Source organism: Protopterus annectens, chromosome 1.part0 (genome assembly GCF_019279795.1).
Source record: "Protopterus annectens isolate FY-2018-M chromosome 1.part0, PAN1.0, whole genome shotgun sequence".
Classification (NCBI taxonomy): domain Eukaryota; kingdom Metazoa; phylum Chordata; order Ceratodontiformes; family Protopteridae; genus Protopterus; species Protopterus annectens.
In genome coordinates, this window is record NC_056725.1 from 356068033 (window position 1) to 356086206 (window position 18174).

Genomic DNA, 18174 nt, shown 5'->3' on the forward strand with positions numbered 1-18174 from the left:
GAATGTACATGTCAGAATGTACAGTTCACCGTCTCCAGCCACGAACATGGGAACTGGTTCTACCAGGAGTGGCACTGGCACCACCATTCCCAAGGCCAGATGCAGTACTACTTCCTGATGGTGACTTCTGTCTTCTGGCTCTGTGTTCCTCATGGGACCACCCAGGACCATGTGCCCATGGCCTGCCATGTTGTGGTGTAGACAGCACTCTCCCTTCATTAGTGCTGGTGGTACTGCCACTACAGGGTGTAAGTGTGCACAGCTACATGTGCTCTCAGCTGATGTTGCTGACCTGCATCCATGTGTCTGATGCCCTACACCCACCACATGTCCAAGCACAGACATTGCATGGTTAAGGACTGACAATGTCTCACCCCACTGTCTATCCACTACATCAGCAAAATGATGTAAGGCATCACCAATGCCGTGGAGGGTGTCACTCATGCCAGGCAGTGTTGCATCCATGACCCTGAGCATCCATCTGGTGTACCATTCACAATGTGCCTGTGCCCCCATGATGGACTGAAACATGCTTCGGGTGACACATGGTATGACACCTCTGACAGGGGATGGATGGGCAGCAGTCCTCCTTTAAGAACCCCTGTCAATCTGCATGTGTGGGACCTCACCAGCTCTCTGGCTATGGCTAGTGTTTACAGTCTCAGATGCCATAGTTGCCACACTACCCTGCTTGATGCCATCACCCTCTGACTGCCCAATATCTGTGGCTACTGGAGACTGGGTATGTGTGGGCATACTGACCATGTGCGGGGACATTGAGGGGTGGAAGTGTGATGTCAACCAATAGGACAGAGTCAGCCCCCAACAACCCCACCTGTGCCTCACAATGGCCACCATCATCATCAGTGTCCAATGAGACACTGACATCAGGTTGTGAGGGGGACACTCCCTGACCTCCATGGTCACCTGTGAGGGGAAGACAACATGACTACATTAATTCCTGCACAATAATGTTTGATGATCCACACACACACACACACACACACACACACACACACACACACACACACACACACACACACAGACGTGAGGTGCCACAAAGGCATTATACAGACCACACCTTCTGACTGATGCCATGCATAACACACAATCAGACCACAACAGACACACTCTGGATAGGCCCTCAACAACATGCAGTGCAGCTATGTCCATTTAATGTTGCTAGTACTATACACCTGTGAGATACATGAGAAGTTGGAGTATGTGATGAACCTTCATCTAACACACAGTGCACCCATGTACACAATAGTAATGCACCCCTGTATAACACAGTGGCTACACCTATTCCAAACTATGTGGGAATGTATTAGAGCTCCTGCAAATATGCTACTGTGACTACCAATGTGATGCACTGTAGTGAACCCCACCACAAATGAACATGGAACTTATTGCAATATTGCAAATGAACATGGAACTTATTGCAATAGGGTTATGCTTAACAGATGTGTGCATGGCAAACTGGCATCCCTTAACATGCCTGGGGTATAGGTGACCCATGATAGTTCACACTCACCGGCTACAGGTTGATGTTCCCCAGCCACACTAGAAATACCTATGGAGTTGTGGCGGAGAGGTGCTGTCAGCACACACACATATGGCAATGGCACAGGATATGCGTATTTATCAACATGTACAGTACAAATTGTGATACTGCCCAAATTGCTGACATTCACAATATGTGTGCACATGTGTGCATTACAAAACCGCAACCACATATGCAGATTGACCTGACATATGTATGCAGGTATGCAGAGGCTGCCACTATGAATGCTACAGTATTAACATGATGATCACTGGAGGCTTACCTGGATGCTCCTCAGCTGTGGACTCTGTGCCACCCACCTCCATGACATATGTACTGATGCTTTCCTGTGAATTGGTGGCTGACAACAGGTTTGGCAGGAACTCCTCTGTGACTGAGAGTGGTGGTTGTATAGCAGGCCCTCCACCTGTGCCAGCACGGTCCCTGGCCACAGCTGCAGCCCTTTGCTGTGCATGGTGTATGAGATCAGTGGCACAGTGTCGGGCCTGTTCATAGCTCCTGTCCCAGTGGCCCACATTATTGACTGTTGCTACCAGTTCTGCCCACAAGGCAGTGCATTGTTGCAGGTTTTGGTGGCTCCTTCCCAACAGTACGCAGTGATGGAGTCTCACGGCATCACTGACTGTGGCAGTGTCAGCTTCTGAGAAGGAGGGGTTGTGTCTTCTGTACATCCCACCTGAACGACGTGAACAGGGGAACACATCACAGGACTGCATACACTGCTCACCATTATGTACAGACCCTACACATCCACTATTGCCAGCACTATCCACCACTAACCCTCACATCATACCCCTGCCATCTACCAGCACAGTATGTTTTTGGGTATCGGGAATATACTAGCATTACAACATGCATTGCCCCCTGATCCTGATGTTTCATGCTACTTGCTGCATGTGCTATGAGGTGTTGCGCTGCATGTAGCTGTTGCACCTATTACTGCTTGGACATAGGCTGTCTTCATGGCCTGCTGTGGTGTCAGCCACCAACAGTATTAGTAATCACCTGGTCTGTAGGCCCACCCCTCAGGTCTCCCTGGCCTTCCTCCATCAGATTCTGGAGTATATGGCTGGACATTGTCCTACAGTTTCCCCAGCCAGTGTGGTTGATATTGGTGTCCTGGCACTATGTAACACCTGCCTCGTGTACACGGATGGACAGACATCTACAAACACCACCAAGGAACACATTGTGTGAGAGTTGGAATGATTGTAGGAACCTGCAGTCCATGCTTCCTGTCTGTCAGTGCTGCATATCTGTCCCCAAACAGGTTTTCAACACAATCAGTACACCTTACACATCTACATAACACACACAAATATATGCCGTAGTCCTCAACATACACATCCATAAACAAAGGGGATCTCTGAGGCAAAGACACATATGAACGCCACAGTCGTAAACAGCACATAACAGATATGGCCACACACCTGTGTCCCACAGCCACACAGGCGTCAGCCTGTGCCAAACATGTTACACAAAGGGGACACCAGTGGAGACACACTGGTGCACCTCTGACCTGGCTGTGTATGTGGATGGTCACAGTTATTTTTGTGTTAGGTGTCAGACTCCACCGTATTGCATACACACTGCTGTCTCTCACCAACAGGTACTGTCATGGGTCTGTCACAGTACATGCTGGTGTGCCTGACCTGACATGTATGTCCCTGGACTATATGCAGTAAGACATGAGTGTGCACACAGGTTATGTGTCCCAGGCAGGTATGTCTGTAGCCTTATGCAGCATTATGCTGTCACCCAGACAGATGCCGCAATACAATCAGGGAATGATTGTCCTTAACATGTCCACATTTTTCCTGTGATATTCCAGGTGTTCCAGTACCTGTGAGTCGAGGGTGATGTGGTAAACAGACCACGATGCTCTGTGAGAGATGGCTTCCATCTGCTTCATAGGTCTTCATGCGTCTAGCAGTGGTTCCTGCCAATCCCACGGTGACTCCATTAGTAACATTAGCAAAGTTATCACTACCAACATACAAGTATCAGTGCAGCCATAGGCGCTGGAAGTTGTTGAAGACTGAGAGGCGGAGGGTGAGAGGGGCACTCAGTGATCTAAAAAGGGCAATTTTTTTAACTATTTACTACCACAACATAGGTTCAATTGGAGGACATTTTAGGCTTAGCCAATTCCCTTTTGGTGCTTGAATTAACATTTTTTGATTGGTCTTACCTATCCCATGGCTGATAATTGTATATTAGCCTTAGTGAGAATAACTGTGATCATACCATAGATAATTTGAGGGGACCCATGTAAGGGATGCAGCATTTAGGAACTGCCTCTATCCATTAGTGGCATGAGGGGCAATCCTGGAGTACATTTTGTATACCCATCCTTAGATCCAAGTTGCATTTGAATATGGACGGATGAGTTTTGTTTTATTTTTATGGATAGTGTTTCTGGAACAGTGGCAGTCTCTGTGATATATACATTTGTTTGCTGGGAAAATCTGACTTGGAACAAAACAAATTTTCAGCAGAGGCCCAGGGATGCTCCTGATGCAGGTTTTTGTAACATGGGAGGAAACCAGTGCAAACGTACATAAACACAGGGAGGACATACAGACTCCACACAGAAGGCACCCCAGACAAGAATCAAACCAGAAAATCTCTTTCCGTGAGACAACAAGCCACTGCACCATCCACTTGCCACAGCTAAATCTCTCAATTTCATAGCAGAAGAAATCTGGGAAAAGCCAAAATTTATTTGGGGGGGGGGGGGAACACCCAAAACCAGGGACACATTGTAAATATTGCTTGTATAATCTTAGAAAGTTGCTGAAATAGTGTTTTGTATTATCATGTGTTTCCAAAAAAAAGATAGGAAGACCAAAACTTAAAGGGCTATCATTATTTAGTGAATTCCATTCTCACTGATTTGCCACAAAACCACAAATTTTAAGAGGACCTATCACAACTGGACTGGTGGCGTGGGTAGAGAATGCAGGCTGTTGTACCTAAGGTTCAGATTTTGAACCTGGATAATTCTAACCCCCAGGTATAAGTAACTGGGGCATCAAACACACACACACACACACACACACACACACACACACACACACACACACACACACACACACACACACACACACATGCAGACACACACACACACACACACACACACACACACACACACACACACACACACACACACACACACACCTTAAATGAAATGGAGCACAGTTCTGCATAAGGAAATTGCTTACTAAAGCACAGTTAGAAAATTAATTCAGGTTTGGACTGAGAAATACATTGCCCTAATTGTTTTTGTGTCCAAATAAAATGGCACAGGGGAATTGTTGCTACAACTGTGGTCCACAAGCAATGCAATCTATTCTCAAATAGTAAAGCTATTCTTGTGACAGAATGCTGGTGTTATATAAAACAGCAACTGCGGGTTGATCAGCTAAAATGTTATACTGTAAAAGGCTGATCAGATCGCAAGTATGTTCTATCTACTCTGAAGGAACAGTCAACCAGTAATGAAAAAATAAACTTCTTAAGTTAACACTCTAACTTAATTGACAGTGTGCTTTGGTCTGGAATATGTATGGTGAAAGTTACTTTCCTGCAAAGTTCTCTGTGTTCAATTTCCAGGATTCTTCGTTTTCCACAGCAGAGAATTATCAAATTAGTCAATTTTTACAAGCAAATGAGCATGGTAAATGCATCACTTTTTTCCAACTTCCAGAAGGAAATGTAGAAATGTATGAACATTCTTTTAACAGTTTTAGTCATGCTTTTATTTGTTTTGATAGGTTTGTCATATTTTTTAACTTTGGATTAACTTGATAAGAAAAGCATCATGTAGTTGACAACTAAAATGAAAGTGCATAAAGCTCAGAGCTTATATCTGTTCTTTTATTCCCCCCTTTGAGGAGTTCTTTATTCTTAAATGAAGCAGCCTGCTTAAACAAAACAGAGCACAGCTCTGCAAAAGTAAATGAAACAGCCTGCTTAAATGAAACGGAGCACAGGTTTGCAAAATTAAATGAAACAGCCTGCTTAAACGAAACAGAGCACAGCCCTGCAAAATTAAATGAAGCAGCCTGCTTAAACAAAACAGAGCACAACTCTGCAAAATTAAATGAAACAGCCTGCTTAGACTAAACAGAGCACAGCTCTGCATAATGAAATGAAACAGCCTGCTTAAACGAAATGGAGCACAGCTCTGCATAATGAAATATCGGCATATAGTAATGAAATGAAACAGCTTACACACCCCTTAAATGAAATGGAGCACAGCTGTGCATATAGAAATGAAACAGAGCACAGCTCTGCATATAGAAATGAAATGGAGCTTACCATGGGTGCTGACTTAGTGCAGCTAGCAGGAATTGATGTGATCATTTTTTTCTGCCACTTTTGTATTTTAAATTACGTAGCATGCGGTGCATGCATGAGTCAGGTCTTGCAGCTGTAAAAGTGGGAGGGTGCTCCCTCCCTCTCGCCCTATGGTTCCGGCGCCTATGAGTGCAGCACACATTGAAGACCATGCTGCTAAACACTAGAGGTGTAGACATGACTTTGCCCTCATTGCAAGCAGTCCTAACCCTGGGAACTGCAGACATCTGTGCAGTCACACAGACCATGGTTCAAAGGTGCAGAGAGTACCCCAGCCCTAGATGGTCAACCATCCTATCATACATGCAGACGCCAAAGTGTAGCTGGTAATGCCATGGGACATGGGGTTTCTGTATATATTAGACACATACACATCTCCACACTGTACAGGCAGTAAGATGCACAGGGGACACTGCAGGGGCAGTTCACCATTGCCAGCACAAACCTATTCAAATTACAACTAGCTACCAGCCACCACATGTGACCAGGAAGCCCATTCTGCTTGTATGGACCTCATCAACTGTATTCAGAGTTAGGTCTGTACCCTGATCCTGGGTCACTTGAATGATCTTAACATACATTGTAAGATGTACCCATGCCAGTACACAAATGGCCACTTAACCATCATCAGTGGATGTAGGAACACCTTGGTATGGCCAGAGGCTACCCCCACATAAGGTGAGGGTGTATTGCAGTTGACATTACACAACATGGGTTAACACTGCTACATCCCTACAATGTCATACTCGGTGGCAAAGCAACCATCATGTACCCATCCATCTAGGGTAGCCATACATACACCTCCAATGTAGAATACATCCTCCTGGGGTGGTATACACACCCTCACAGGCCTCAAACCATCATCAAGGACTGGCAGCAATTTACACATATGCACACAAGTGCTATATGTGCATTTGTACAGATGCATGCAGTCAGGTATACCCAAAAGGCCTACATCATCCTCTGCTAGGATATGTACACCTGTCTGGTGGACATGTGTAGTACATACTGTCCATAACAGGGATGACTTACTGCTGTTCAAGACAAAGTAGGGGCAGGTGCCCATTTTGGAGCAATGTCTCCTTAGCATGTACATGAGAATGGGATCTGTCCTGCAAATTTGAACAACAGACACAGAGCCTACATTGTCTACATGCACTACACACAGTCATCTCCCCTACTGCACATATGTCTGCAACAGCACAGGAAGCATCTACAGCTGCTCACTTGTGGTGCTCAGGGGCACCAGCTATACCACTGTTGTTGGTATTGCATACCGGATGCCTGACAGAGTCAGTGTAGGCTGCACCCCATGTGTTCCACATGAGTACATCTGGCTATCCACAGTACATCCCCCATCTCCTATATGTGTGGAACAGGTTACCACTGCCATGTGATAGTCATGGTATACATCTGCCATGGGAGCTTGTCACATCACAGGATGCATCCTACATGACACCAAGCATAACCTTGCAACACCATAAGGAACCATATTCAAAGGAGGACTGACTACTGCCTTTGTCCCATCCATTTCATGGATGACCACTGTCACCCCTTTAGACTAAGGTGGGCCGTCCCCCACTCAGTCACATGATAGACACAGCAGCCTAACTAGGCTATTCTGCAAGACCATAGCACAGTTTCAAGTGAACCCCATTAACAAGGACATGTGCGACCTGGACACACTCCATTACCCACACATAGGCTTTGTCAAGGAAGAGTTTGTTTCTGCTACACTTAGGTGACCTTGATGACACCATCACCAAAGCCGTGGACAGGGGGTTGACACTGCAAAATGCCTACCTTGAGCTGGACAAACTATGTGACAGTATAGCCCACATGGCCATCATAGATATCACACTGCCAAGTATGCATCACACCATGTGTTACAATAGGGGTAGCACACCAGTGTGTTGACACAACCCACCTATTCCACATAGGGAAATGCATCTCATACAGTTCACCCATAAGTAGGTGTGTAACCTGTTGTTCCATGTTTGGGCCTCTGTTATGTGTGATATGTACATCTGAGGTGCATGTAACAGCCATTAGCCTATGTCTGACCATGTCTGCGGACAACTGCATGCTGTGTTCTATCATTGGATTCCCTACTGATGTGGACATCTGCCTAGGAGGGTCTCACACAGATACATGACCTTTACCAGACACATGACCTCAGGCTGCATACCAGGACATGCAGTGTGAACCCCTATGGGGAGAGTGACTTCACCACATATGACAGTACAAACAACATCCTAGGCATGCAGTCAGTCATGGGTGTGCTGTGGGCACAAGTCTTTGGCAACATGAAATGTCAACACAATGTTGCTTCCATTGTAAGATAAATCTTCTATGTGGCCCATGTCATACATAAGGGTATGTCATCATGGGGCATGGGGTATAAACATCCCCGCACCCCCCCCCCAGTGATGACCATTAATGTCTATAATTCCCTGTTCATCATTCATACCACACAGCACATGCAGCATCTGGGGACATCACAGTGGTTCCCGAACAGGGAACACCAGGCCATCACACATGTACCTCACAGCAAAAGGCCATAAGGCCAACCTTCTACTCGGTTTCATACATAATCGTCATGGGCGATCTTAGTGTGGCATGCAAGGCACTCACAGACTCCACATTGCTGGGACTGCTGCACAAGTGCAAGTCATGCTCCACTCTGTTAACACACACACACACACACACACACACACACACACACACACACACACACACACACACACATCCTCAACCTGGTGTGTGATATGAAGTGGCCTTGCTGGCAGCTCAGATGTGTGTCCAACACAATCAGCCTGTGGTGGAATAGGCACCCTGTCCACATCAGGCAGTGTAGCTATTTACACTTTTGCAGGTGTAGCCTGGATAACTGGATGGTTAACTGTACATACACCCTTGGGATACAGCCTGTGTCCCTGTTGGATGGGGGCATCGGAGGGTGCCTTGCATACACATGGGCTAACATCTGGCCTAGGCATATGGCTGCTCAGGACCCAGTAACGTGATATGGCACCAGGACTAGCAGATATGGCCTGAGTGATGTGACAGACTGTGTTGTTATATGTCCACACCCATCAATGTCATCAACTGCTGGGTATCCCCTATGGGCGGCATATTAGTACCATGTCATCCAGCCTGCATCTGAAAAATAGGTGAGTGGTACTAGAAGTGCATGTGGACATTCCAGCAACATCTGTGCTACATAATAACTGAGAGCAGTGCATATGTGGTGTAGTGTGTCCTCCTCGTAGCCTGCTGACATCTCCAGTACCCGGATGTTTGCAGAATGTGTACATGTGTCTCATAGATGTAGACACCCTGCCACACAAATGTGTATTTCCAGACACCAGTTGTACAATATGTGATGGTTGTCCCCAGAGTTTAGGGAATGTGTCTGTGACATAGCATACCCCTGGGTGCACAGTAATGGTACATGAATATCTGGTACTGTATGTATTCCCTTACACTGAGCCAGAGCCAGTGTTCCCCCACTACTTGTACCTATAACCTGCTGTCCTGCTGCAGGGGGCACAAGGAATGCTAGCCATAGGTGTCAGGCAATGAGATGCAGGTGTGAAGTACACAGTAACCTAGCCAGCGTACCTGATTAATGGTGAGGAACACCTGTACAATCTTTGAATTAATCCTGTATGACATTCACAGACTGAGAGGGGATCACTGATAGTACATGATGTCATATGCCACCTGTATCCATCAGTTCTTACTGTCAGTATTGTACAACAGACAGCAAACCTAGCAGTCATATGTGAGCTGACCATTGCTGAGGTGATTCAGGGGCCAGCGCTGTGATCTATGTCACTGCAGACAGAGCTGTAAGGGATAGCCATAGGTGCTAGACAGCTGACTAACAGCAAAATGTCAGTCCAGGCAATGTTGTTGGGACCTACAGTTTAAATTCTTATTTCCCATGATGGCATCCCCCCATCTGCATTCCATTACATGCTTCATTCAATGACATACCTGGTATAGTGCTGTACTCCTTTGAGTGAAAAAATCCAGTTGTAGTATCCTAGTGAATCACAGTCTGTCTTCATGAATAAAAGCTCAGACCTGCTGACCTTAGGCAGCAGCTTGCCTTTTGTAGGTAATGCTCATGAACAGGTGATTGCCTGTGCACCAATCTGTGACTCTCACTTGCTAATTGTATCCAGAACATCTGGGCTGCTTTTTCATTAGTCAATGGCATGGCAACACAGTGCTATAATTAAGGTCTTCATGTAGGTCTTGCCCCTTTTCCTGCCTATGAGGAGGACATTATTGAGTTCTTGGAGCTACAGCTTTACAGAGTGTAGGCAGAAATACTGTCCACTGTTTGGACTGATGTGTTATGTCCTCAGTTTTGCATGCTATGTCTGGCCATTGTTAACAGACTTTCAGATTCTGTATCAGTGTACTGTTGAACAATGTGTGTTGGGGTCAGTAAGGAGACAGACAGATGTGAGTGCCATAAATCCTTTTTATCTGAATGTGCATACTGCTATAGTTGATGCTGTAGCAGCATGCTGCTACAGTTGATGCTGTTCTATCAGCTGTGTGTATTTGTAGGGGGAGACTGTGACACATGTCCCTTTCACATGAGCACCCCCCGAACCCTTGATGTATGTGTATTGTGTGGATACTCTTTTCTAGGTGTTTGGGAGGTGTGATAGGTCTGTAGCAGGTAGCTGGACATACTGCTGCAAGTGTAGCAGGCCACAGCTGCTGCATTCTGGCCAGAAGTCAGACTAGGGATTGTGAAGACATAGGGGGACAGCAAGCTGTTACTGTCAGTGAGGGAGTGGTGTCAGCTGTTGTGTCACAGCATGGTCTGGCTGAGGGTACCCATAACAGTCCAGGTGAAGCATGTGCTCCTGGTACATATGTTACATAATAGTGTCATCTAGAGAGTGTTAGGCAACTTTTAGAACACATATTCATAATTGTGAAATGTGTCCCACCCTGCAGGTCTTTAACGTGCTACTGTGGGTGGCAGTGAGTGTGGTGGGAGCAACCAGTTTTGCTGGACATTGCATGGCTCAGTTATTCCTGTGCTGTATTGGCATGCATGTAGTTGTGCCACAGACTGGGCTGTGGACCAGGACTGTGGATGTCCAGATGTGACACATGCTAGGAATGTAACAGACAGGTGATATATAATATATTAATATATATTACATATTCATAGTAATAATATATTATATATACTATAATAATACATTATCATATTATATTATGATAATATATATTATATGCTATATTACTAATAAAGTATTATAGTATGTCAGGCATATTTGTAAGACATATGTGCAGGCATGCAGTGTGTTACTCATGATTGGCATAGACATGTGTGTTCAGATGAGTATGATGTGTGACACTGAGCTATCTGTCATGGTTTGTAACCCCAGTCTGCACTGCATTGCCAGTATGTCAGCACACAGAATAGGTTTTATGGAAACCCTGCCATAAGTAGGGGGCACAACTGTGTTCATTCAGCAACAGTCTGTGTATTTGTGTGCTCTACCTGATATTGTAGGCCTCCTGTACATCCAGCAGCATTTATTTGTCTGTGTACTGGTTTGTTGTCTGCGTCAGAGGCCCACATTAGGGTTGCCACCTTTTTAAATGGCCAAAGTGGGAAAATGTTGGTAAAAATGTCAGATGTTGCAGGGCAAAACATACCCATGCACAGTGCAAAGGACAGAAATTCAGTTTTTTGCCAAAATAAAAGCTTATTCTTGTAGCATTTTAGTTGCTTATTCTGTTTCTTATAACATTTAGGTGTTTCAGATACAGAATAACTGTTTTATGTAACTATTACATAAAATATAGAAAATATGTTTGTCCTAACATCTCAGGACATTTGCTATTGTTTCTATTTCTTGGCAGGACACAACTGCCCATAGAAGGTCTGTCCCTCACAAAGTGGGGCAGGTGGTCACCTTAGCCCAAGTACACTGTATATGTAGGAGTAGTGTGTCACTGACAATCAGGATATGTTTGTAAAAACACTACTTGATCACCAGAGTTCTGTTGGCCTACTGGTGTAATGCACTGTGTTGTAGCTGACAAGGTCCTGGGTGCAATACTTGGCAGTGGTGTCTTCTTTCCCTAATGTTACATCACTGTGCTGCAGGATATATTTAGCCAAAATGCATTAATTTCCTGGAGCTTAGTTGGTGTTGTGATGTGTTTCTCTGAAAATAGTTCAGAAGGCCCTGGGTTCAGTACTTTACAGTGGTGTATTTTTCCCTAATGTTACATGACTGTACTGCCTGATATATTTACAAAAGCATTACTAATTCACCAGAGTTGATTTGGCCTCATGGTGCATTGCTCTGACTCTAGTGCACAGGGTTCTGGGTTTGAGACTTGTCAGGGCTGGTTATTTTGTTGCTGGGCAGAACAGTACCAGAATGATATAGAGTGATTAAAGCAGTTTTAAGTGGGTTTGAGCAGTTTTGTGCAAAACTGTGTGATGCCAAGTTGCACTTAGGTCCGGCTAGCTTCACTTAGTGTCACTGATCCCCACTTAAACCTGCACTATTTCCAAAAAAAGGAAAAGAAAAAAGGGGTGAATAAAAATTGGTGAAATGGGGGCAAGCAGGGGGAAAATCATTATGAAAGGCAGGTAGGGATGTGCAGGATAGGTGTAGGAAAGGACCATAGCTCTCCATTTCTTGTGCAGCAACAGCTGTGCAGTATGTGGACAATTTGAAATTTAGAGCCTAACACTCCACAGAGAAGGGTGTGGGTGACATAAATTTGTTGAGTAATTCATGGGGAAATTGATTGTCAGTGTATGTGGGCTGAGATGGAGAGCTATGTATGGGATGTCATTTTTTTGTTTGGGACAGATGCCCATTTTTTTAAGGTGAGAGTGGATTTGGGGAAGGGTTGTAGGTATGTTTGGGGAGGTAAGTTGGGTAGGGGAGGTTGCTTTTTCAGACAGACAAGACAGTGGACAGGGTGGTGTATGACATATGAGGGGGGTAAACACCTAGGACAGGGAGGGTGGTTGGGAATCAAAGAACCATGTGCCCTCAAATGGAAACAGTGGGACTGAGGTTCCCACCTATGGGCAGTCACCACTGCCCCTTCTCAGCCTCAAAGGTGGCTCTATGAGGGGCAGGGTACCAGGACCAGCCTGCCCCTCGAGGTGTGCCAGTCTGCCCTCTATCTGGGATGGGGGGGTCATCCAAATCCTGCTGGATGTCCCTGTGAGCCATACCTCGGAACTGGTGTGAGGTGACAGGGTCCTCTATGCATCTGCCAGAGATAGGCCCCATGCTGTGAGGAGGTTCCACCCAAGGGTGGTGCAGGACCTGCAGAGGAGGCAGCTTGAGTTTGGGTCCCAGACATGCTGGGACCTGGTGCCACAGCCAGATGAGGCGGGACAGGCGGATTCAATGGGATCGGCCTACTCAAACGTGCTATGTTGTTGAGATTTGTCAAAGTGTATTGGTTAGTTATGAACAAAGCATTTTAACATTAGTTATAACAGCATGCATGGATGTTCCAATTAACCCAGGACAATGGAATTGAAAATACATTGCATATCAAATGGAACACATGCATAAATGGAATAACAGTCATTATTGTAACAGCATGCCAGTAACAGTTACGGCAACAGGCCACCAACAGCGGAATTTGAGCAAGGTATGTTAGTGCACAAAAAAGTAGGAGTTTCAGAGCACAACCAAACTAATAAACAGTACTAAGACACTGAAAATGGAAGGGCCACAACTCCTTTAAGGCAATTTCAAAAACAAATCCTTTAATAGTTCCACGGCACACTATGAAAGCACACACAAGGTATGTTAGTATGCAACCATTGAAATATATGAACAATAATACAGCACAAGTCCCAACATTAAGTTTTGAGAACAACATACCTGTAGTATATGAATAATAATTAGTGATGCAGATAAGGGGTGGGGGAGAGAAAAACAGTCCATTACCAATAAAATAGGCTATATTTTTCACAACAATACTGCTCAATACTCTACAGGTCTGCCCTTACTTTACATCTACCTGTGGCCTATAGCTTCTGTAGCATGTACATACCTGTTAAGCTGTCGATATGGGATGGTATGAGGCAAGCTGTGAGAACTCTAGGTACATAACTAGAAGGGACTCATATATACATATATGACTAACAAGGTGTACCCTGCACTGATGTTTTGTGAGTGTGCTACTGGCATACTTCAACTGGATTTATATCTGTGTCCAAGGTTATTGGCAACAGTGATCACTAGCCATGACAGCATGACACTTGAGAGACATGTATCAGGAAAAGTGCATAGTATATATACCTATCCTGCTGTCATTTGTAGGCATGAGGTTGGACACTAGTACATTTGTACACAGTTTATTAGTATACCCTTCATACAGCTAATACAAATATTTCTTTACCTGTAAGCCCTGTGCAGAACATATCTGTTAACACTACCTGACTGTTTCTACAAATAGTCAGGATTACTTGTGTGTAACTATAAATACCTTAGTACTAGTCCCTGGAGTCAAACTGTGGTCTGTGTGTGCAAAAATAAACAACATATCTATTTCTTATCACACTGAGATACTGGGCCAATGTTGTTGGCTTTGTGACTGATTTCTGCCTAAAAATCACTTGGTTACAAAGTCTGACCTTGTAATATAAGTAGAGTGTCACAGAAGACTGTAGTGACAGTCAAACATATATGCAGGAGATTCATGCATGATAGATAGTGAACTGTGTATTTATTTTATTTTACATTTGTTGACCGGGCTAGTCCAGCTGGATATATGTCCATTTTCAGTGGAGGCCCGGGGAGAAAAGCTCCAACGATATTACAGATAATTCACAGCAACAGTCAATACAAGGTCAAAAATAATAACACATTGAGTCAGAACATGTGATATACATGCAAACAGGCATAGTCATTGCAGGAAATTACATAAACAAAGTTTAGTAGATATTTGCTATACAGATTCTAACAATAATTTTTTTTTTTTTTTTTTTTTTTTTACATATGTCTATAGGATGTTGTGTGAGGAGGAGTTAAGGAGGAAAGGAAAAAGAAAGGTTAATCTGGGTTGTTACAGGAACAGAGCCAGTGTTTATTGAGATGTGTTTTCAGCTGTTTTTTAAAGAGTGGAAGACTAGATAAAGATGAGATATCAGATGGCAGTTTGTTCCATATTTTTCCAACAGAGTTAGAAAAAAGGCTATCACCTGCAGAGTTATTGGGTATGGTAATATTAGCCAGTAGTTTGTTTGATGAGCGTAGGTGTTTCAAGTTATTATAAGGCGTAATGAGGTTAGAGAGAATTGGTGTTTTAGAAGGCTGGTATAGAATTTTGTGAGCAGTTAAGAGCTGTTGATAAATCAGCCTGTTAGGAAGTTCAAGCCAGCCTAGTTGTTTTAGGTTAAGACAGTGATGAGTTCTGAAGAGGGATCCTGTGGCAAATCGAGCAATATTATGGTAAGATGTCGCAAGTTTCTTGAGGTTATTTTTAGAGAGATTGGTATAAATAGTAGAAGCATATAGAAGGGTAGAGATAAGGTGAGAACTAGCTAAGGTGGTCCGAGCTTCAGGTGTAAGGAATGGTTTGATTCTATAAAGGGAACCGATCTTTTTATTACTTTTATTGTGTTGTTAATATGAGAATCAAAACTGAGATTGTTGTCAATAGTTATTCCTAATAGTTTTGTAGTAGCATCAGGAGAAATCAGAGTGTTATCAGAGGAAGTAATAGAGAAATTAAGAGAGCTTGATTTGTGGGTAGGTGAGAACAATAGTAACTTTGTTTTCTTGGGGTTGAGGAGTAGGCAACGGTCAGAGAACCAGTGTTCAACAGTGGAAAAAGCTTCTTGGGTAAGTGACAGGAGTTCAGTCTGAGAGGAAGCAGTGCAGATTATAGTGGAATCATCTGCATATTGTATGCAAGTAGTGTTTGGAATAGCTGACTGGAGGTCGTTAATAAATATAGAAAATAGGAGCGGGCCAAGGATAGACCCTTGAGGCACACCTATAGCTACAGGAAGGAGGTTAGATAATGAGTTTTTCCAAAGTACTGCCTGCTGACGGTTTTCTAGGTAAGATGTAAACCAGGATAAGGAAGAAGGATGAATTGAAAGAGATTTTAGTATGTGCAGAAGGAGTTTATGATTAACCATGTCGAAAGCTTTTGAAAGATCTATGAAGATAGAAGATGATAGATTATTGTTGTTACGGTTATGGTTGATAGCATTAGTAAAGGAGAGTAATGCTGTAGTGGTACTGTGTGAAGGTCTAAATCCATGTTGACTGTTAGCTAGTAGGTTGTTATGGAGAAGATGATTAAGTAGTTGTTTATGGATACACTTTTCCATGATTTTGGCTATAGGTGATAGCAATGCTATGGGACGAAAATTAGAGAAGTCATTAGAATTGCCCCCTTTGTGTAGTGGGATGATGTGAGATATCTTCCAAATGGAAGGGAAAATTTATAGATCTGTTTATCAGGATTGAGATGGGATAGGCAATGGCTTTAGCTCCTAACTGCAGAAATTCTGCAGGAAGTTTGTCTGCAGAGGGTGTGGTGGGTTTCAGTTTATGGAGTAGGGATAAGATAAATGAGGTAGATACAGGTCGAAGGTGAAGGGGAAGAGAAGTGTGTAAAGTATGTGTGGGTAATTTAGAGATGTCAGGAGGTAGGTGATTTGCTAGAGTTTGGATAGTATTGGTGAAGAAAGAGTTGAAGTCATTAGCTATTTGTTTAGGATTGTTTGGATTAGAGTCCTGGGGATTTGGTGTGAGTGACTGGCTTATTAATACTTTGAATGCAGGTGCACACATTTAACCCCTAGTGGATGTGAATATGTGTGATTTGTACAGACCATAGCAGGGTGCTGGGTTGCATACCCGATCCATATACATTTGCACGTCATATATTTGCAGCATCCACCTATTAAAGTCTCATACTTGCTTGCATCAGCGTACCTACATTCAGGACTACATATAGCTGAAATGCAAAGGTTAACACAAGACAATGCTGAAGGGAACACACTATAATACATTACACATTAGTATTCAAGGTTCAGATCTTAGTGCAGAACATATATCAAATTTATTTGTATCTTATTTTACAGTTCCACATCTGCAGTTTACAATAACAGTTGGTTATTAGCCAAACCTCACACAATTCATGGTCTCATAGTCATATTTGCTGTGTAGCACCTGTGCTTTGTATTTCTTCAGTAACAGACCAGAATAAAAACAACAGTTTGTAGAAGTAACTTTTATTGAGGGTAACATGACACAGTAGTTTATTACATTCAAAACTCTAAATTCAGTTGTACTCTATATCCTGTAGATGTTTACTGAATGACATTTATTACCTTCACAGTAGCAACCACAGTGTACTTTAGTACCAGATCCTTAGTATTCATATTGTATATACTTATGTCATTCCTACACAGTATTACTACAGTATTGGTTTTCTTTCATCAATAGTACATTGTTTACTGCCTTCATCTGTATTGCACAGTACATGGCATTAGTCACTTATATCAATGTGGGTCTAACAACACATTTTCTTCACTACGCTGAGAACACACTACACCTAATGGCAGTAGACAATTACACTTTCTTATTTATTGTAGTATGTATTGCAAGACAGATCTGTACTCACCACACTGTTGGTGCAGCCTCGCCAGATGCTCAGCGTGGGCCTCAGTGTTACAAGCCCTCTCCTCTGAGCTGTGTGGGGGGAACACCATTATGCATACCTGTCTATCAGATATTCATACTACAATTTGATAAATCACCAGTTGATATGCTTACAAACTTCTGGGGCATTCTGGGCCCAAGCATCTTGGATCCATTGGACCAAGAGTGCACCCTTCCTCTGCTTCACATCATCATAATGATGATGGACCTGCTCACCAGTGTGAGGGATTCCAGTGGCATTGGTGAGCACATATGCTAGATGGTCTCAGGCCTCAGACTTGTATTCTAAGCCCTGGCACTGGTCCTGCAGCAGTCTGCCATCATGGTTCTTAACATAGAGCCCAGCCATGACCTTGAAGTCCAACATGTCCTAGCGCTGTGCCCAAAAACGTTCTCCCTCTCCAGCACCTGCCATAGTTCCTGCACGGATCAAACTCTAACAGGTTCTGCCTGTATTCCCTCCTGTGTAGTTTAAGTAAGGCCATTTTCCTGCTGTTTTCCACCATTGGACCATTTTTAAAAATGCTGAGCAGT